Here is a 23,106-nt window from a genome sequence, read left to right as displayed (position 1 = left end):
TCCTAACTACCTTAGGATGCCCTGTTTCTTTCTGGCTTCCTTCAGAAAAAGATGCAGAACTCTCAGCTCCTCCTGTTCCATCCCTGCCTTGATGCTACTGGACTGAACCTGTGAACCTTTAAGCCAGCCCAAATTAAATGTTGTCCTTTATAAAACTTTCATTGGTCATTGTGTCTGTTCATAGCAATAAAACCCTAATCAAGACAGGGATATAATGATTTTAGTCTCCAGAATGTTATCGTTATTAAGTATGTGATACTGAATAACTTTAAAACCTTTAAAAAAACCTGGGGGGGGGTGGTTGTATCACTTTTTCAGATTAGGCTAGTAAACAATGTTTTCTCTGGCATTCATGAGATTCTACAGAGTGTATTAATTATCACATTTATCAGTTTTGCTTTAATTGAAAATTTTAGGTTACCCTGAATTTGGTTTATAAGTTGATAATATTACATTAATATTATCTAATATTTAAACGTTCATAGTACTCTAAGTATCTGTTACATAGTCAGTTGGATTGTAGTGAAAGAGATACTGGTGACTGAGACAGTACTGTGTTTTCTGCAATAGTTCTTGTTTGTACAAATGAGCAAACAAATGAAGCGGATAGACATGCCACCACGGCACTTAGCTCTTGGAAGCAAGGACTCTTGGTGGTGTCTTGATGACATGCTAAATTTAATTCTCTAAGAAATGGTCAGACACTGAATGACTTTACCCTTTCTCTCTCCAACCCTCCCCTTATCCCTTTCCTTCCTCTCTCATTTGTGTTGAATGGTGATCACAGAAAGACTTTTAGGTTCTAAGGACTCAGCTGTGATCTTTGTTTGCCAGGAGTCAGGTAAAGAGACTCTCACACACGACTAGACTAAACGTTATTGTGCTTTGTGCTCCGGATAGCAATAGATTCTCGGACTTCAAAACAGACAGGAAGTTAGACCAATTTGTAAGTGTCTTTCAATTTACTCTTAAATAGAATGTTCCTTCATACCAGCATACATTTATGAGTTATCCTCTGAAGTGATTTGTTGTTGTAGTTGAAAAGGTTCCTTTTTTTCCTGTTCTCTGCCAGGTTAAGGCTCCCTTTATCAGTGGAATGTCTTTCTATTTGTTTTCTCTTCATGTTGTGTTGTGGTGGAAGTCACTTGATAGCCATGCATACACAAGAGATGGAAATGGAACCCTAATCAGGAACTGGAGATATTTTGCACGGAAAGATGTATTTATTACTCTTTATGGATTGTCAAGTGTAGGCTCACAATCTGATAGAACCCACTGAAGAAGAGAAGGCAATGAGGGCTATGAGAGACTAAGGAAACCAAGAGACACTTGAAATGCACTAATGGTTGAGTTTAGTTATCAGTTCCTAAGTATTTAAAAGGGAGAAACCAACTAGAGAGGGCTGAAGCAGTAAGATATTTGCAGACTTAAGAAAATAGGAATAAAATGAGAAGCAGAACTTAAGCAAGGGGAGGACAGAGCTGGTTGGAAATCAGCTGAGGCAACCAGGAGAACTTACAGCATGGCTTTGGCTGACACAGCAGACACAGCATGATCCAAAGTCATGGGCAGGAAAAAGAGGCAGAAGCTTAGTGATATTGCTATATAAACCTCCTTATAGCTGTGGACAGTGAGATCAAGACTTTTTTTTTTTTTTAACTGATAAGCAAGCCCAAGCCACAGGTCAGAATTTTGATCATGAGCAATTTAATTACTCAGATATTGATCAGAATACTTAAGGACTTACAGAAGGCAGGCTATGAGGAAAAGGCTGGCCTTTTAGATTCACACTGCAGGACATGACTGCTTTTGGACTGCAGTCAGTTCCTGTTCAGAACACATACTTGCAGGAAAAAGCCATGTGTGATAATAGGTTAGCTTCTGGGGAACTGTCAATGGCCAGAATGTTATTAGACTTTAAATGCTACACAGCAGGAAAATCAAAACTAAAGAAAGATTATTTTGGACAATATGATTGAAAGCCCTAAAGATCTTTAGAATTTTATATTGTAAGGGAGAAAATTATTTAAAGGTGAATGTAAGTGCTTCTTCGAAAATCAATAAAGAAAATTGAACCTTCTCAATGATATCAGACCAATATATATTCTTATGACTAAGGTTAACTACAATAAACAAGGAAACCCTCTGGCCTTCGGAAAAATTTGCTTTATTTACATACGTTTGGTGGGTAAGTAAATATTTATTTAGGTCTTGATATTGTCAACAAAGACAAAGTCTTTCTAATTTAATTTCATGATGTTCTTCTGGATCTTGTAATGTCTGAGCAACTGCGCTCTCTAAGGCTTGCCTTTTTTATTAGCACATAGAGATTATTGTGCTGAACTGAAGGGCATTTTGATATAGATGGAAATTTCCCATAGGACCTCACTCATAGGTGAAGAAGCTACAGACAGTTAACAACTGCTGAGTGATGGAGATATAGTCTTCTCAAGGGGTGATTACCTGGGTTTGTTGTCCAGTACTGAATGGTCCTTCCTGGAAATCTTTACAAGTAGGAACAGACTTGGCACATTGCATTTATATGTGGATTAGTCTATATGCATATTTAACAATGGTTAAAAAGGAGACCACACCTTTTTGGGGGGAGGATGGATTTGGGAGATGTAAAAGAGAGGAAATGTATAGAAATATTGTGGAATTATATTTTAATTAAGTATTTAAAATTAGGATTAAAGTTTTACTGTTGTGATGACTTTTCTTTCCCATGGCAAAACGATTTTCTAAGATTTGATATTTACTTATATTTTTAAACATCAATTTTGTTTGTACTCTGTGATTGTATGAATCTTGTATTTTAGTTTAAGTGAAAGGATTTTGTTGTGGAATAATGTTAGATATACAGAAAAATTGCACATACAAAATAGAGCTTCTATACATCTTCTATTCATTTGTCCTTACATTTGATACCCTCTACCATCATGGGGTATCTTTAATCACGTTGGTTTTTACATTGCTGTGTTAGCATTTGTAAGTAGATATAGCTCACATATGCTTTATCAATTTTTCATTAATGTCTTCTTTTTGAGCCTTCTTTTGTCCTTGAGCCTGTAATGTACAAACATGGCACTTAGTCATTATATATACACTATTTTTTTCTTCATGAGATCATATACCTGACAAGAAGAAACTTAAGGAAGAAGGGTTTATTTGGCTTTCAGTTGGAGAAACATGGTTCATCCCATCAAGGCACATGGGAGCTGTAGTCCTGGAAGGCACTTGATCACATCTGCAAGTCAGGACTCCGAGGTAAATGAACACTACTGCTCCAGGAGCTTTTCCATTTTCATGCAATCTAGGACCCAATCCTTTGGCACACTGTCACCCACATTTGTATTATGTCTTACCACATCAAAACTAACACTAACTAGAAAATACATATGCCTAATATGCTTAATAGACATAGCCAGATGTGTGATTCTACTTCCAGTGAGGTTGACAGTGAAATGAAACGTCAGGTCATGTGGTAGTTCACACTAATATCCCAGAACTTCTGAATCCATATCCATTTAAAATGAGTTTTACTCTTTCAAAACCTTTGCCAGAATTATGTGTAAAACAAGTTGTATTTGTTAAATTTACTTTAAATATCCACATCGTCTATGATACTATCTAAGGATGTGTTTTTAACAGTGATGTACACATATAACTCTATAGGTCACATTTTCTATGAAGTCCTGAATTAGAAAGACCTACCTTTATGTTATGAGTTTTACATTTACCTTTGACGAGTTCAATGTAAGCATCTGTGGCCTAAAAATATTATGTTCTCTACCATAAATAGACTCTGACATTTGTCTGTACAAGAAGCCCATTCAAGGACAACTTCTATAATGTCATATCATGATACACTCTTCTATAGGTATGTGCTCACATGATTTACCACTAATTTCTACTGGAAAACGTACTTTACCACTTCTTTTTGTACCTGTATGATCAATAGTCTTTTTAGGTGGCTTTCATTTTAGCTCATTGTTACACTTCTAATTTCTCATATAGCTTCTAATCTATTATTAATTTGGCAAATGGATTTCTATTGGGTATTTGGGACAAATACCCAAGTTAAGTAGTATATGAATTATAGTAAGATAAATGGTATTGTCATTAAACTGTAAAAAATCATTGAATTTTATTTAAATAAATGAAAACGCGTTGGTAAATAAGAAAATAAAATTTCTCCTGCAAGTATTTTCAAAGTAATCTTAGAAAATAGGATTCTTCAAAAGATAACCAAAGCTCTTTAGTGATGAAAAAAAATTGAGAAGATTCAGAAGTATATTAAATCTGTATGAATTATAAAGAAATAAGGGAAAGTTAAAGGAAAAGAACCATGGAGTATTAATTTAGAGAAGATAATTAACCAACAAGAAAACATTTATGAGCAAGTTCTTCCAGGCAAGCTGAGTTTTCTTCCTGAATTCTGCATGGTAGAAGCATAGAAGTTACTTCTCATAGGTATTTCTCTGACCTCTGCATCCAAGGCATAGTATTCATGCACTACAATTTTTTAAATGTTTATGTGATTTGACAAAAATAAGAAATACAGAGTGAGACAGATCAACCATATATCAAAGGAGAGATAACACACTGTTTGGAATAGAAACACTCAGTCAACCTTGAGTGAAGTAGGGCCCAGTATTCCAATGATGAAGATATTAGAAAGCCTGAGGCTGGGCACTGGGCATTGTTGTATCTCGTTGTAGGATATTATTTTGAATTATTTTGTCAAAACATTTTAAGTTATTTTAATCAATGAATTACTTTTTTCACTTTCATTGAACAAATATTGCCTTTTTCAAAGTACAATGACATGGTATTCTTGATATATTCCTACTCTGATACCACTTTTGTCTTATATTTTTATTTCTAGCATATTCTGCCACATTAATTTTTAAGCATAACTAGAAACTACTTTTTGGATGGTGATAGTAATATCTTGTGTTAATATTATTTCTCTTATACTCTTTAAAAGGCATTATTGTTCATAATGTGGTCCTTTTTGTCTAGCTTTTAAACTTTAGAGGCACGACTGTACCTTTAAAATATTAATTAGAATTTGTACAATTAAACCAGTAATTTTAACACAACTCAAACTTCATAGAAAATAGGAATAGCTGGCATCTCTTTATTCTAAAACCAAAACACTAGAAGCTGCCTGTGAGAAACCTGATAGAACGAAAAACCAAAAGAACCAAGAAGACTCTATCTCAAAGAGAGAAAGAGCAACAACTTCAGAAATCACTAAGATACTAACAGGTTTCTGAAACTGCAGGTGTTAAAGTAAATTTATGGAGGCCCAGTCAAAGGTCATACAGTTCAACTCTCTGACTCCCTGATGAATGAACAAGTAGGAGAAATTATCTCCAAAACCAAATTTGCTTTATTCTCTCAGAAGTAGTAGGGTTAAAAATCTCAAGAGAGAAATTCTTAATCAGAATATTCTCAATTAAAACAAGAAATCATATACACAGCGCTAGATGGGCAATTTTGACAGAGAAAGAAGGCTGTCAAAGACAGATAACACAGCAGCACAACCCCTCAAAAGACCATTCTTATGTCCTAAATCCAACTATTCTGAAAGAGATAGACTGGTGTATGAAGATTCCATGTTTCCTGTTTCGTCCTGAAGAGGATAGAAATAAGAGAATTAGTTACCCACATGGTGTTAAGAAGATCAGCAAGGTAAGTAAGCCAGTAAGATAGCTGAGACAATCAGCAGTGTGAATGAAAGGTAAGCATCTCAGAAGAAAAAAATGTAAAGGTACTGAGAAAAAAATATAAAAAAATTGAATGAAAACTTATGAATCAAATAGAAGCCCAATGAAAAACATCACTAGTATATTTTACCAAGCAGAAGAAAGAGGGTCAAGCGTTGAATACAAGGTTGGGAATATACATTCACACCACAATAAAGAAAAAAACAAATATAACATGATTATAGTGGCCATCAACTCTGGGATTTAACCAAAGGCAAAAGACAAGAATCTACAGGGTTGAAGAAGAGGACAGGCCAAAGCCACAGATAATCTAAATAAACATAAAATTTATAGGAACAAATGTGTTTTCAAATACAACTTTCATAGAACTTCAGACATGTATGACTAGAAATGAATTTATGATATATTATATGCACGTTATCCAACACACAATGGAAAGAATATTGGAAGTCACAACTTACAAGCACCTGCAAAGCAAGAATAATAGAATGGAGTCTTATCTCTCATTACCAACCCAATAATAACCATGAAAAAACTTATCACCACATCTAAAGCACTTAAGGCAACTATCAAGCAAGATTATATATCCTGCAAAGCTAGTTTGATGAGGAAATAAAGACCTGATTAAGCAAACATTATAGTAAGCCAGATCCTTACACTAAGAAGAACTACAGGAGACAAATGATTACCTCAGTTTTGAGGAAACATGAAAGAATAGATTTCATGAAAGTGGTGAGTATTGCAAAGCCAGGCAGGTGCCTAGTGTGTCTAACCTAGTGTGTCAGTGTCCACCTTTTAGTACTAAAGGACCAAACAGCCATTTCATCAACTAGAAAAAAATAATGAAAATACAGGAATCAATGTGAATATCTCTCAATAACAAGCTTCAATGACAAAAATTATCTTATTGAACTAAAATAAACTAGACAAAACTAGATTCCCAAGAAACACATTTCACTGGTAATGACACTAAGAGGAAAGGGGTGGAAATCAATTTATAAAGCCAATAAATTTACATAATGGAGTACTATGTAGTTATGAAAAACAATGACTTTATGAAACTTGCAGACAAATAGACAGAGCTAGAAAATATCATCTTGAGTGAGCTAACCCCCCCCCACACACAAACACACATGTTATGTACTCACAGATAAGTGAATATTTGTCCCAAAGCTCAGAATACCCACAATACAACCTAGAAACTATATGGAGCTTAAGAAGGAAGACCAAAGTGGGGATGTTTCAGTCCTATATAGAACAGGGAACAAAACAATCAAGGAGGTAGATGGAGGGAGGGATCTGGTAGGGAACAAAGATGGGGAAGGAAAAACGGGGGCAGGATTAGTTATTGCAAGGGACAGGAGAGAAGTACCAAGGGTCAGAAAATATCTATCAATGGGTGATGGGGAACTGGGGTTAGCCACTAGAAAGTCCCAGATGCCAGGGAAGTGAAACGCTCCTAGGACCCAATGGGGATATCTTTAGCCAAAATACACAAAAGGGGGGATAGAACCTGTAGAGACCACCTCCAGTTGATAGTCATGACCCCCAGTTGAGGGATGGGTGCTCCCACCCATCTCAAAATTGTTAACCCAGAAATGTTTTTGTCCAAAGGAAAGACAGGGACAAAAAAATATAATAGAGGCTGAATAAAAGCCATTTAGAGACAACCTTACCTAGAAACTCATCCTATCTGCAGATACCAAACCCAGGCAATATTGCTGATGCCAAGAATCACTTGCTGACAGTAGCCAAATGACTGTTACCTGAGAGGTTCTACCAGCACCTGACCAATACAGATGTAGATACAGCCAATTATCAGACTGAGCCCAGGGACCCAAATAGAAAAGCTAGGGGAAGGACTGAAGGAGCTGAAGGGGATTCCACCCCCATAGGAAGAGCAGTATCAATTGATTAGACCACCCAGAGCTCCCAGAGACTAAACCACCTACCAAAAAATATACATGGAAGGATCCATGGCTCCAGATACGTAGGTAGCAGAGGATGGCCTTATCTAACTTCAGTGTGAGGGGAGGCAATTGGTCCATTGGAGGCTTGATGCTCCAGCATAAAGGGATGCTAGGACAGAAGTGGATGAGTGGGCTGAGGAACTACATGCACAAGTTGTACAAAAAGATATTAAAGTGGAAAAGAGGGCTAATTTAAGTAAGAAGAGTGTCAGCGAGAGGTAGAGGGACACAGCAGAATGTAATGGGGATACAGATAATCACATTGCATTGTATACATACATGAAGTTGTCAAAAACAAAGCAGGAACAAAATGAATTTGCCTTTGAGGAAAGGAGCATAACCTTAAGTCACTGTTGACATCTGCATCGACTATTCAATTCAGACCTCGTAATCTTAGACTTCTTACAGGTCTCACAAAAAAGTCTTTGTGTATATTATTTGAAAAAAATAGCTGGCAAGTAAAAAAAATTGATGATTAAAGATTATCAGAATGACAAATGTTTTAAAGCATGTTTATATTATGCTTCATAAAATGCATGCATTCAAAAAATTGTAACTGATAAAAATACTCATATATATGTAGATATTTATAAACATGCCATGGCATAATAATCTAAAGCATTGATATCATAAATTAAAATGTTTATTTTACTATATTTAGTTAAATTTCAACAATATGATTTCAATTTTTTATTAAGCAGTTCAAAAGATATTATTGTAAGCTAATACCAGGCAATATAGATGCAGTGACTTAGTAGCAGATAATTCAAGAAATACCTAGGCAGCCACAATACTTGGTAAGTGCTGCAGTGACAGTCTAGTCTCTTGCTGAAGCAAAAACCTGAAAACCCAGCTGTTACTTACACAGATAGCGAACGATGTTTGTCTATCCTATCTCAGTGCAGACGGATTGTTCTCTCCTTTCCTTGTATACTTACAAATTCATCCAAGGCTATAAAAATGTTTTATTTATGAAATATTTCTGACAAGGGAGAGATAAAACTTTAGTAAATGTTGGAAACTGTGATTAAATTTTGAAGCTGTGCCAGAAAACTCATTACTTCAGACATGAATATAATTTTAGGTAGAGAAAAGGGCCTGGGAAATTATCTATTTATGAAGTTAGGAATTCAAAATGGTTTCTGAGTAGATGTACGTGTGAGCCTTAGTGTCAGGAGTACGCTGTAAGAAAGGCAAATACACCGAACCGTTTCTTTTTCCACACATTAAAAACAAAGCACACAAGAAAATGTAGTAAAATATAATAACAAGGACTAAAGTTTAGCTTTGAATTCTGTGCAAGTATTAGCCTCACTATGCCCCATACGGTCATTTCTATTTGGTACTTTGCTGATGTTTGGGATTTATCCCAAGAAGTGGATGCAGATAATTTCTGTTCTGAGTCTCCAACTTTTAGTAATTTCTTTTGCAATTTAAGAGTAGTTGAAGTTATATATATATATATGTCATATATATATATATGTCAAAAACAACCGACAAACAAAACAGTCTTTGTTTCTAGTTCCTAGTTAAAGGACTTCCATGATTTGTATACAGCCAGAACAAAGCTCCTGAAGATGATAGGTAGATCCAAACTATGGCAAATGTTTTTTAACACCTAGTTGTAAGAAGCTTGAGAGCAAATTGAAGCAGAGATATATAAGAGTAGTTTTCATACTTGGAAGAAAGGACAACCATTGGGAAGATTTCTTTTTCATGTCCATCATGGTAAGAGCACTACATGTTCTGTGGTAGCTGTGACATATGCAGATAGTTTTTACTGGCCTGGAGACCTAGAGGGCCTCTCATTACTACTGGGTAAGGATGAAGTTTACCCTGGAAAGGAATAAGTAAGACAGGTCAAATAGGTGCCTAGAACAAATCAAACAGGTTGTGACTTCAGCCATTCAAATTTCTTTTTCTTCTCAGAGAATGTAACATATCTAAAAAAAAAATGTCTACAACCTATTTATTATTCCAGAAAAATCTAAAATCAAATGACACAGTAAGAAGCTGTTACATGATATATTTCAAAATACAAAATGACAAAACAACTAAGCAACCAACTACAGAGAGAAAAGATACATCCCTGAGATGACAAAGCACTGTCCTTAGTAGACAAAGGTTTTAAGGAAGCTGTTTTGAATTCAACTGTGCTCTCAGATGAGAGACATGCTGAAATCTTGAGTTCCTGACCTGAAGATACAACCGACATCTCACATACTATTTACTAAGGTAATCTTATAGAGGTAACCAGTTACATTACTGGTGTGCATATTAACACAATGTGAAAATAAATATGCTATTCTCAAGTTATAGGACAAATATTCTCAAATGTATAGGACAAATAACTTCATAGTGAATGAAAAGTTCAAGTCTCAGATGACACAAAAAATGAATGTAAAATGAATCTAATAAATGAAAAATTATATAGCACCGTTACTAATGGAGGTATGAAAATTTGTTCTTAATAATAATTATGTCACAAACAATGTTATACCTAGATGAGCTTTGTTATTGATCATACAACTCTAAATGTTTAAAAATGTTAAAATCTATGGATGCTACAAATAACCAATTGATCCTCTATTATGATATTTTAAAAAAACCTAGATATTGAAGAATTAAAAAATATTTTATAAACAACTTATGGCTTAATTTTGAGATTATAAATTATTTTGGTAAGTTACCTTATCATTACATAATCATAAAATCACCTCCCTTGTCTTAGATGCTTTGGGGTTTTTTGTCTATTTTGTATAATATGCTCTGACATATCTTCTAATTTCCACTTCTATGAACTTTTCTTTTTACTTCTTCCATGATTCATCCTATGAATAATCTTAAACTTGGAGTGTGTATTTGTGGGGAGCATAGAGTTGAGTCATGTTTGGTACCTCTCTTTCCACAGCTTATCACTAAATTGGAGAATTCATAATTTAGATATGTATAAAAGTAAGTGATTGTTGCCATATGAATACATTTTGAATACTCCATAAATTTAAGCTTAAAAAACCTGTCTTTGTGTTTGTAATTAATAGTAATATATATATATATATATATATATATATATATATATATATATATATATATAAACATAATAAGTACTGTCTATTTATAGATAGTCTTTGTTAGGGTTTGTATATGGAGAGACACCATGACCAAGGCAACTCTTATAAGAACATCATTGATTTGGGGCAGGCTTACAGGTTCAGGGTTTCAGTCCATTATTACCAAGGTAGAAGCATGGCATGTTCATGAAGGCAGGCATGGTACAGGAGGGGCTGAGAGTTCAATATCCTCATCTTAAGTCTGCTAGGAGAAGACAGGTTCCCATGTGGTTAGCAGGAAGGGTTATATTGCCTATCCCCATTGTGACATACTTCCTCCAACAAGGCCATATCTACTCTAACCAGGCCACACCTCCTAATAATGCTACTCCCAGGACCAAGCATATTCAAACCACCAGAATAGCTAAGTATGCTATCAATTAATTTTTACTTATTTTTTGTTTCTCCCACTCTTTTCTCATATATTATATTCAAAACATGGGTTTTCTTCTCCCTTTTCCTACCATTCCTTCCTGTTGAACTTCCCTCTCCCTCAGAGTCACTCCTCCTAGTTTTCCCTTGTGAGAAGAGCAAGCTTTTCATGAATATCAACCAAACATCTCATGACAAGTTACAGGAAGACTAGATACAAGCCCTCAAGGCTGGACAGGCATTGAAACAGGAGGAAAAGGCTCCTCAATTGGGAGAAAGAGTCAGAGACACCCCCATTCCCACTCTTAGGGGTCCTAAAAGAGCACCAAACTACACAGCCACAACATATATATGGAGGACTTAGGTCAGACCCATCCAGGCTCTGTGATTGAGGCTTCCGACTCTGTGATCCTCTGTAAGCACAATTTAAAATTTTAAATGCTGATAAAGAATCTGGAGACACATATACTTTTAAATCGTTATAGAGAATAAAATAATCCATAATAGCTATACTAAAGTTTCACCTTAAGAAATTTAAAAGTGAACAATGGAATGATTGTCACTTCAAAATGTATTAACATGGAAAGATGTAATAATGTGGAAAATCATTGAAAATATAAAACAATGGAATACAAAAATACTATGAATAAAGTTGAGTCTTCTGCCTCTAAGTTTATCTTTGACAGGTAGATTTCAACTGAGTAGTCAGACTAGCACTGAAATTTCTAGTAGTCAGACTAGCTTTCTAAAGTCCCAGACCCAATAGGGAAGGGAGTCTCCAGTGGGACAGCAAATGTGTTCTGTGTGAGCAGAGGTGCTCACCATGAGAACAGCTATGCTCATTATCAGTTGCAGAAACTGTAAGAATGTGTTTATAAATTTACAAGTTCTCCTAGCACACTGAAAGGTGAATAGAAATACTCTCTAGCACCTGAATGATTAGTGGACCAAAATGAATATATCTGGTGCTCCGAATTCTCTTGTTTGTTGTGACATTCTATGGCAAATAGCAGTTTGAGAGTGTCATCTTTGTGTGTGTGTGTGTGTGTGTGTGTGTGTGTGTGTGTGTGTGTGTGGTGTAGTATGCACATGTATGACAGCTTATGTAATCACAGGTTTAGATTTGACCTTCAGTTCTTTCCTAACATTATGCTCAAGTGTGCTTGTTATAATTGGACAGATCTGACATTTCTACTCTTACCAAGAATCACCAAGTGGGAAGATATTCTGGGAAATGGCTCTCCATAGGTGATCAAAATTGCATCAGGTACAAGATGTCCAAGTCACTAATTATAAAAATCAAAATGATTTGATCCAAATTTCTTTCTTTGTAACTGAAAAGTGAATATTGTAATAAGATTCAGACAGTAATAACTTTCAATTTTGTTAAAGATGATATATTCAGGAGGAGAATTTGAATTACTTTTTTTCCCCCATACAACTTTAAAGTTACTCATCACAGAGTATTGTTTTCACAGTTTTAGTGAAAAACTCTCATTATAAAATGCATGTGGTGTATCACACAGCTTGAAGAAGGAGAAAACATAGAATGACACATGCTCACACACTTGAAGACTTTGTTTATATTCTTTTTTTAATTGAACAACTTTATTTTTTAAAAAAAACAAAGATAAATGTACAGATATTAAAAGCATTTTTGCATAAAAGTACATGAATACATTTTTGTCAGTACTTGATGTTTTAAAGGTTTGATACAATGCCTTAAAATCTTACTAGTTACAATGAGCATAAACTACATGTAAAACGAGCTGTAACCTGGAAATAGTTAAAGTTTTCTTAGTGTATAAAGATTAAACAGAGTGATTTTCCATTTCTTTTGGACTTTGATCTTCTTGAACTTCATATAGTCTGTGATTTGTTTCTGGGGTGTTAGAGCTTGCTGGTGATAGTATCCAATTATCAGTGACTGCATATTATGGATGTTCTTTTGTGACTGGGTTACCTCACTCAGGATGATATTCTCTAGATGCATCTATTTTCTTAAGAATTTCATAAAGTCATTGTTTCTGATGGCTGAGTAGTACTCCATTGTGTAAATATACCACATTTTTTGTATCCATTCATCTACTGGAGGACATCTGTGTTCTTTCCAGCATCTGGCGATTATAAATAGGGCTGCTATGAACATTGTGGTGCATGTGTCTTTGTTGTATGTTGGAATGTCTCTGGGGTATACGCCCAGAAATGGAATAGATGGGTTTTCAGGTAGTACTATGTCCAATTTTCTGAGGGAATGACAGACTGATTTCCAGAGGAGTTGTACCAGTTTACAACCCCACCTACAGTGCAGAAATGTTCCCTTTTCTCCACATCCTTGCCAGCATCTGCTGTCATCTGAATTTTTGATCTTGGCCAATCTGACTGGTGTGAGGTGGAATCTCAGGGTTGTTTTGATTTGCATTTCCCTGATGGCTAAGGATGACTAGCACTTCCTTAGGTGCTTCTCAGTCATTCAATATTCCCCAATTGAGAACTTTTTGTTTAGCTCTGTACCCCATTTTTTAATAGGATTGTTTGATTCTCTGGTGTCTAACTTGTTTAGTTCTTTGTATTCCTTGGATGTTAGGCCTCTATCTGATGTGGGGTTGGTAAAGATTTTTTCCCATTCTGTTGGCTGCCATTTTGTTTTCTTGACAGTGTCCTTAGCCTTTCATGATTTCCTTCTTTAGAGATTTGAAGTTCTTGTCATACAAGTCCTTCACTTGCCTAGTTAGAGTCACACCAAAGTATTTCATATTGTTTGTGACTATAGTGAAGGTTATCTTTTCCCTAATATCTTTCTCTGCATGTTTGTCCTTTGAGTAGAGGAAGGCTACTGATTTGTTTGACTTAATTATATACCCAGCCACTCTGCTGAACTTGTTTATCAGCAGTAGGAGTTCTTTTGTGGAATTTTTGGGGTCACTTTCATACACCATCATGTCATCTGCAAATAATGATGTTTTTATTACTTCCTTTCCAATTTGTATCCCTTTGATTTCCTTTTGCTGTCTAATTGCTCCAGCCAGGACTTCCAGTACTGTGTTGAATAGGTAGAGGGAGAGTGGGCAGCCTTGTCTAGTCCCTGATTTTAGTGGGATTGCTTCAAGTTTCTCACTGTCAAGGTTGATGTTGGCTATTGGTTTGCTGTATGTTGCTTTTATTATGTTTAGGTATGAACTTGGATTCCTGTTCTTTCCAAGACTTTTAAAATGAAGGAGTATTGAATTTTGTAAAATGCTTTACAAAATTATTATGTTATTTAGGCCTGGAAAAAATGAGTTGAATAGTGTTCCGTCTGACTCTATTTTGTGAAATAGTTTGGAGAGCATTGGTACTAGATCGTAATAATTGTCTGATAGAATTCTGTACTGAATTCAGCTGGACCTGGGCTTTTTTTGGTTGGGAGGCTTTTGATGACTGCTTCTATTTCTCTAGGTATTAATGGATTATTTAGATGGTTTACCTGGTCATGGTTTAACTTTTGTATCTGGTTTCTGCCTAGGAATTCATCTATTTCCTCCAGATTTTCCAGCTTTGTTGAGTATAGGCTTTTGTAGTAGGATCTGATGATTTCTTGAGTTTCCTCAGTTTCAGTTATTATGTCTCCACTTTCCTTTCCAAATTTGTTAATTTGGGTATTCTATCTTTGCCCTCTAGTTAGTCTAGCTAAGGATTTATCAATGTTGTTAATTTTCTTAAAGAACCAGCTCTTGGTTTTATTAATTCTTTGAATGGTTCTTTTTGTTTCTATTTGGTCAATTTCTGCTCTGAGTTTCATTATTTCCTGCTGTCCAATCCTCTTGGGTGTATCTGCTTTCTTTTGTATCTAGAGCTTTGCACTGTGCTGTCAAGATGCTAGTGTATGCTCTCTCCAGTTTCTTTTTTGGAATCATTCAGAGCTATGAATTTTCCTCTCAGTACTGCTTTCATTGCATCTCATTGGTTTGGATATGTTGTGTTTTCATTTTCATTAAATTTTAGAAAATCCGTAATTTCTTTCTTTATTTCTTCTATGATCATGCTATCGGTTAAGAGAGTATTGTTTAGTTTCCATGTGTATATGGACTTTCTGTTGTATTTGTTGTTATTAAAGACCAGCCTTAGACCATGGTGATCTGATAGGATGCATGGGAACATGTCAATCTTCTTATATCTATTGCGGCTTGTTTTGTGATGGATTATATGGTCAGTTTTGGAGAAGGTGCCGTGAGGTGTTGAGAAGAAGGTGTATTCTTTGTTTTTGGATGAATTGTTCTGTAGTTGTCTACTAATTCCAATTGGTCCATAACCTCTGCTAGTTTTACTGCATCCTTGTTCAGTTTCTGTTTCTATAATCTGTCCTTTTATGAGAGTGGGTTGTGAGGTCTCCCATTATTATTGTGTGGGGTGCAATGTAGTTTTTGAGCTTTAGTAGGGTTTCTTTTATTTATTTGGGTGGTCTTGTATTTGGAGCATATATCTTAAGTTTTCAGAATTACTCCTGATAAATTTTCCCTGTAATGAGTAAAACGTGTCCTTCCTTATCTTTTTTGATAACTTTTAATTGAAAATCTACTTTATTCGATATTCGAATGGCTATTTCAGCTTGTTTCTTGGGGCTGTTTGCTTGGAAGGTATTTTTCCAGCCTTTTACTCTGAGATAGTGTCTGTCTTTGTCTCTGAGATGAGTTTCCTCTATGCAGCAAAATGCTGGAATCTGTTTATGTATCCAGTCTGATAGCCTATGTCTTTTTATTGTTGAATTGAGTCCATATATGTTAACAGATATTAAGGAATAGTGGTTGCTGTTTCCTGCTATTTTATTTTTAGAGGTAGAATTGTGCCTGTGTGTCTTTCCTCTTTTGGTTTTCTTGCTTAGGTATTTTCTTGTTTTTACTGGGATATAGTTTCCCTCCTTGTATTGGGTTTTCCACCCAAAATTTGTTGTAGTGCTGTGTTTGTGGTCAGATATTGTGCAAATTCAGTTTTGTCCTGGAATATATTGGTCTCTTCATTTATGGTGATTGAGTGTTTTGCTGCTGAGTATAGCAGCTTGGGCTGACACTTGTGTTCTCTTAGGGTCTGCATGATGTCTGCCCAGGATCTTCTAGCTTTCATAGTCTTTGTTAAGAAGTCGGGTGTGATTCTGATTGGTCTGCCTTTATATGTTACATGACCTTTTTCCCTTACTGCTTTTAGTATTCGCTCTTTGCTTTGGGCACTTGGCGTTTTGATTATTATGTGTTGGGAGGAAATACTTTTCTTTTCCAATCTATTTGGAGTTCTGCAGGCTTCTTTTATGCTCGTGGTCATCTCATTCTTAAGGGTAGGGAAGTTTTCTTCTATGGTTTTGTTGAAGATATTTGCTGTGCCTCTTAGTCGATATTCTTAACCCTTTTCTATTCCTATTTTTTTTAGGTTTGGTCCTCATCATTGTTTCCTTGATCTTCTGGACAATTTGGGTTAGGAGCTTTTTGGTTTTTGCATCTTCTCTGACTGTTTTGTCTATGTTTTCCATGTTGTCTTTAGCCCCTGATATTCTCTTATCCATCTCTTGTAGTTTGTTGGGGATATTTGCTTCTGTGACTCCTGATTTCATTTTTAGGTTTTCTACATCAAGGGTTGTCTCTTTTATTGTTTTCTTTATTGTTTTAATTTCCATTTCAAATTCCTTCTCCAATTCCTTCATCTCTTTGGCTCTGTTTTCCTCTAGTTCTTTGATTTCTTTGAGCGTTTTTCATGTTTCCTCCTTAAAAGCTTCTATTTCTTTATGCTTTTCCTCCCATTCTTGTTTAAGTGAGTTATTCATGTTCTTCTCAAAGATCTCCATCACCATCTTGAGGTATGTTTTCAAGTCTGAGTCTTCTTTATCTGGAGTGTTTGGCATTCTGTTTGCTGTGATGGGAGAGCTGGGTTCTGATGTTGCATGGTGGTCTTGGTTTCCATTGCTTAAGTTCTTTCACTTTCCTCTTGCCATCTTGTTGTCTGTGATTATATGTGGTCTTGTTGTCAGTGATTGGTTCCTGTCTCTCCTACATACCTGGCTTGTGTTCCTGGATCTCCACTGTTCCTGGTGGCAAATGGCCTGAGCATTTGGTCCACATGCAAGGGCCTTCCAGGTGAAAACTGAGTCTCTATGGCAGAGTTTCTGCTCCCTTTAACCAATCAGAGGGTTGCACTTTCCATGGGCCTGGCCTATTCCTCTCTGCTTACCGACTAATAGCAGTGCAGTCTCTCTCATCAGGCCTGAATCCCTGGATCTTCGCTGTTCCCGGTCTTGTTTTATGTTCTAATGATACTTAAGTGAGATCTATTTTCTTATCTCCCTTGTGTACTAATAGTCATTTATAGAGACTAGTGCAGAAAAGTTCTAAAACATATTGCTATTGTGTAATTGACATATTATCTACACTGGTAGCTTTTACCTTCTTATGACATTCATCCTAGCAATAATACAAAAGATATAACAGCCTTGAACATTCTAGACCTTCATTTATAGACCAGGATGGCCTTGAATTCACAGAGATCTGCCTGCCTTTACCTCCATAGTGCTAGTATTAAAGGTGTGCATCATATTTCTTAAAGTGCAAATATAGCCAACAAATACATAAAATTGTCAATTCATAAATCACAAGAAAACACCTCTGAAAATCTCAGTGTCACTATAAGAGTAGATATTATAAAAACTCCCACAACAATTAAACTTGTCAAAGCTGGAGAAATTGTTGCCTTTGTTCAACAGTTGATGCAAAATGAATGTTTAGTTACTATGGAAGTATGCAGATAGATCACCATGGAGACAAGCAGCTAGTTCCCACGTATTCTTTAACCAGTTTTCCTAGTGGAAAAGACTATTTACAACTATAGTATACTACAATAGTTATGTTGTTATCATGGACCTAGTACAGAACAATAGCTCTTTCTTCATGGCAGGCTTGTTATCTTTCTTTTAACTATCACACTCACTGCCTTCATAACAAAACTTGGAATTAGTTTTTATTCATGTTCTCTTTTAAGTCACTTAACATATTTTTAGTAGCTGTTTTGAAATTCTTTTTTAGTGTGTCAACTGTATTGTATTTCTTAGGCCTACTATTGTAGTATCTGCTTGAGGCCTATTGTCTTGGCTGTTATTGTGTTTACATGCTGGTGTGTAGGCATCAAGGGCTGGGATGACTATGATTCTAGGTGTTAATATATGGTCTTGTCTTTTCTGGGGCATGTTCTGTTCTTTTGTTTCTGTTGGACTTTCTGAATCTTAGCAGTACATAGCAGGTGTGGGTTGCCTTGTAGAGAGAGTTTGCACAGGTTGGATATCAGGGAGGAATAGAAGTAGGCTAGAGGAAAATGTTCAGGGGGTTTTAGAAAAGAATTAAAGGAATCCACAGGGATCTCTGTGGGGTAGAGAGTGTCCTGAAAGTCTGTTGTATGAATAAAGGCATTATATGGGAAGAGGGAGAGAGAAAGAGAGAGAGAGAGAGAGAGAGAGAGGGAGGGAGAGAGAGAGAGAGAGAGAGAGAGAGAGAGAGAGAGAGAGAGAGAGAGAGAGAGAGAGAGAGAGAAGAGGGAGAGGGATAGGGAGACAGACAGATATGACAGGTCTAAGGGGATCTTAGGGTTCTATCAAGAGTTAGAATTTCAGGTGAATGAAGTTGAGTTGAGGTGGGTGGCACCCATAATTAGGTTGATACTAGACTGAGAGCTAGAACTGAGAGAATGTAATGTTGGTCCAGAAGGACAGTTTGATTCACCTACCTGAGACTTTGCCAAGTGTGGCTGCAGGAGTTAGGGCGGGACGACAGGCTTTAGCAAGCAGTTTACTACAGGGATGGAGGTGCGACCAGAGAAAGTGTGTTTGAGAACAGGAACAAGAGTAAAGATCACTTAACTGGGTGTGGCCTCTTGGTTCTCAGGTAGAGTGCGTCCAAGCATCAGCAGTTGACACTAACAGGAGTGGACTGGAAGTAGAACTGAGATGGTCTCTGAATGTAGGAAATCCGGGACTACCACAGAATTATATATCTGAGAACAATTTAAAACAAACTTTTTTTGTATAAAAAGGTCTCTAGTTTGTTTTCTTTTTTAAATTTTTATTGGATATTCTCTGTATTTACATTTCAAAAGTTGTACTCTTCTCCCCCAATCTCCCTAATCCTCCCCCTCCACTTACTTCCATGAAGGTGCTCCCATTCCCAATCACCCTTTCCACCTCAGTGTCTTGACTGCTTGATGATGTTGTTCTTCCCATGAGGTTGCAAACCTTTCAGCTCCTTTAGTCCTTTCTGTAGCTATTTCATTGCGATCCCCGTGATCAGTCCGATGGCTAGCTGCAAGCATCCTCACCTGTAATGACTCTGGAAGAGCCTTTAAGGAGGAATTCATAACTAGTTCCTGCGAGTAAACACTTCTTTGCATCAGCAATAGTGTTTGGGTTTGGTGGTTGCATATGGGGTGGTTCCCCAGGTGAGACAGTCTTTTTAGATCTTTTCTCCAACCACTGCTTCTATATTTGACCTTGTATTTCCTTTCATGAGTGTTTTGTTCTCCCTTCTAAAAAGGTCTGAGGCATTCACATTCTGGCCTTCCTTCTTTTGAGCTTCATAAGTTCTGTGGGTGGTTTCTTGGATATTCTGTACTTTTTGGACTAGTATCTGCTTATAAGTGAGTACAGACCATAAGTGTTCTTTTGTGACTGGATTACCTCACTCAGGATGATAGCTTCAGGTTCTATCCATTTGCCTAGGAATTTTATGAACTCATTGTTTTTAATAGCTGGGTAGTACTCTATTGTGTATATGTATCATAATTTCTGTATCCATTCCTCTGTTGAAGGACATCCAGCTTTAGGCTATTATAACTATGGCTGCTATGAACATGACTGAGCATGTGTCCTTGTTAGATGTTGGAGCTTCTTTACGGCATATGCCCACGGGTGGTATAGCTGGGTCCTCAGGTCCTTCTTTTCTTGTTATTCTGCTATTTGTTGATTATGTGTCAATTTTAGTTCATAAGACTGACCTTTATAAATTCTAGGTTATACAAAGGGAAGGTATTACTTAAATATACTTGGAAGAAAAATACAAGCCTTTAGTGTATTTTTTGACACCCTAATCTATATGTTTATGTATCATGTTTGCATAGCATCTGCAAAAACTCAAAGGTCACTCTCTCAGAGCTTTACTCGCCAAGCCAACATGATACATGATATTAATATTTTAGGACAAGATATTTCCAGGGTATTTTGAAACAGATTATATGATGGTCTGACCAATTCCCTCATATCAGAGCATTACGTGCCTGGGACACTCTACAGATATTCTTGAGAAGTGTTGAGAAATTATATGTTTGAACATATATTTAAAACTTATATATCTATCTTTATCTACATATTACATATAATGGGAGCATTTGAGTTTATTACTCTTAGAATTTTTATAGACTATATTTATTCTAATATTTAATATTTTATGTAGACAGAGATTTATAAGTAAAATAAACATCATTTTATGAAGATTACAAATAACAAAATGGTGCAAGTATTTTCTGTATTACCTTTAAAATTATAGCTATAAATAAGGACAAAAGTAAGTTTTTAGGAGCAATCTGGCTGAAAAAAAAATGAAAATCAATCTGATGGCAGTACAAGCAAGATTGTCTGCTAAAGTCATGAGAGGTGTATATGGAAAAAAGATTATTTCTCAGTGATAAGCACAGAGCATTAGTGCTTTCTGATAGGAAAACATCACAATCTGTTTAGTTTCTATGACTAGATAACGTTTCTGACCTTATAGCAAAGCTTCAAAGACAGATAAATGGGGAGATTAAATCATCACAACAGAATTTAATTAAAGCTATAATGAACACCATTTTTATATCATCTGGGTGAGTTTCCAGTTATTTTCCATCTGTGTACTATTGGAAAATTTGACTATAGTTGGATTTGTGCATTTCCCTGTGAGATATCTGCCTGTGATTTGCCCAAGGAACAAGTAAATCATTGTTCTCCTTTAGAACCAGAGTCTCTCAGCCTTTTAAAGAGACCACTGCTGTGGGGACCATTGGTAGAGTTATAGAGAATAAAAAACCATAAGGTAGTCATAATATAAATGTAGTAAAAGTTATCTGGTGAAAATCTTATAGCAGGGATATGATACTAGTTTATTTACCCTTAATAATCTCTTAGGATAGGTATGAAGAATAATTCACATAATTTAATAAATGGAGACTAACCATCTGGCGTGTCATTTGGCTCACCATCCTAGGTAGCACAGAATATGACAGGTTGCTGAGTGAAGATTATGAAGTCTAGAACCCAGGTCTTGTTTTACTATCAAATGGGAGACATAGAAAGGACTGAAAATAATAACTAAACAAATTATTCATTTAATCTTATGAATAGACTGAAAATCTCTTTAGTTTATTTCTATTTCCATTAGAAGGCCACGTTTCTTATATTCTGGAGTGATGGATAAGAAATAATATTTTGGAACTAAACAAATAAGAAAATGGATTTCAGTCAAGCTTATGATTATAAATAACAGTATTATACATGTTGATCCACCTCTGTAAGCTTTACTTCTTTTTCAAAAACATTTTTGAGATTATAATATACTTCCCATATTTCTTCCTTTTCTTTCCTCACTTCACATCTTCTTGTATAATCCTTCTTCTCTTTCAAATTTGTGGCCTCTTTTTTTTTTTTTACTAATTGCTATTATGTGCATATATGTGTATTATGTAAATATATCCCAAAATATAGCACACAGTGCATTAATTTTCTTTCATTTGTGAGAAATTAAATATTAAATGGTTATGAAAATATTTTTCAACTCCAACTTTTTTTTTGGCAAAGAAAGAAACTGTTGCAAGGTATGAATCAGCATTTTTTTTTGTTTCTTTCTCTGTCCATGAGATAGGCAGCAGGTGGTTACTTATGTTTTATGATTTATATAAAAGATTTATAGCTTCCTAGGAAGCTGCCCTTTGTTGATTTCCATCACTGAAATCCTGTAGGCAACTTTTAAAGTCCTATTTGTTATGAATTTAATCACTTAGGATTTGGAGTGCTTGTGAATTGTTTTCTTTTTGATTAAATGCAAAACAGGCTTTCTTGAAGATTTGATCTCATTTTGTGATATTGTGGATATTGAATTAGAGGTCAATCTGCCCCAGCAGTATCTTAAGTATCAAAGCAGAAGTTTTGCATTTCTGTAGACATTGTCCACATAGTGGTTGTTAAAATACATTCAGAACAATAAATGCTATTTGGTTATTTTTTCCCACTGTATTTTAAGAAACCAAGAACATTTTTATATGGTAATAATTTCTTCATTCAACTAAAATCAGAGAGTGAAGTTACAAGTTGATAAAATTGTCCCAGAAAAGCAGGGTAGAGCATCGTAAGCCCCTTCAGATTTTGCTCTTATTATTATGGGACATGTAGACAATAATTGCATTTACTTGGTTGCATAAGCATATAATGGTTAAACATGACTTAAATGTACATTATGTTTTTATTAAGGATATGCAGCTATATAGACAAGATAAGGTATCTCAGTAGAATTAGCTTTCTCCAAATTCCAATAAAAGTTATTGCAGGTTTATATTTCTCTGAAAAAATATTTAGAGGAACATACACACACACACACACACACACACACACACACACACACACACACACACACAAATAACTACTGTGTGATTCACTCAGTCTTTATTCATTTATTAGAAAATCTTTATTAGAAGCCTGCCATACAGTAGATCTTGGAGATAAGAATTTTGTATATGTTCTACATGTTGATTAAATTTATCTTGAATTCCTTAGAATTATATTAACTTCTCACAAACAATTAAAATATCACAAAGATTTTTGTTGTAGCAAGCTCCCATTTAAAAGAGATTAGTGTCAAAATATGTAATCACTATAAATATAAAAGA

The sequence above is a fragment of the Micromys minutus genome (assembly GCF_963924665.1).
Source record: "Micromys minutus genome assembly, chromosome: 2".
NCBI lineage: Eukaryota > Metazoa > Chordata > Mammalia > Rodentia > Muridae > Micromys > Micromys minutus.
The sequence above is the reverse complement of the archived record's forward strand: the minus strand, read 5'-3'. Positions refer to the sequence as shown.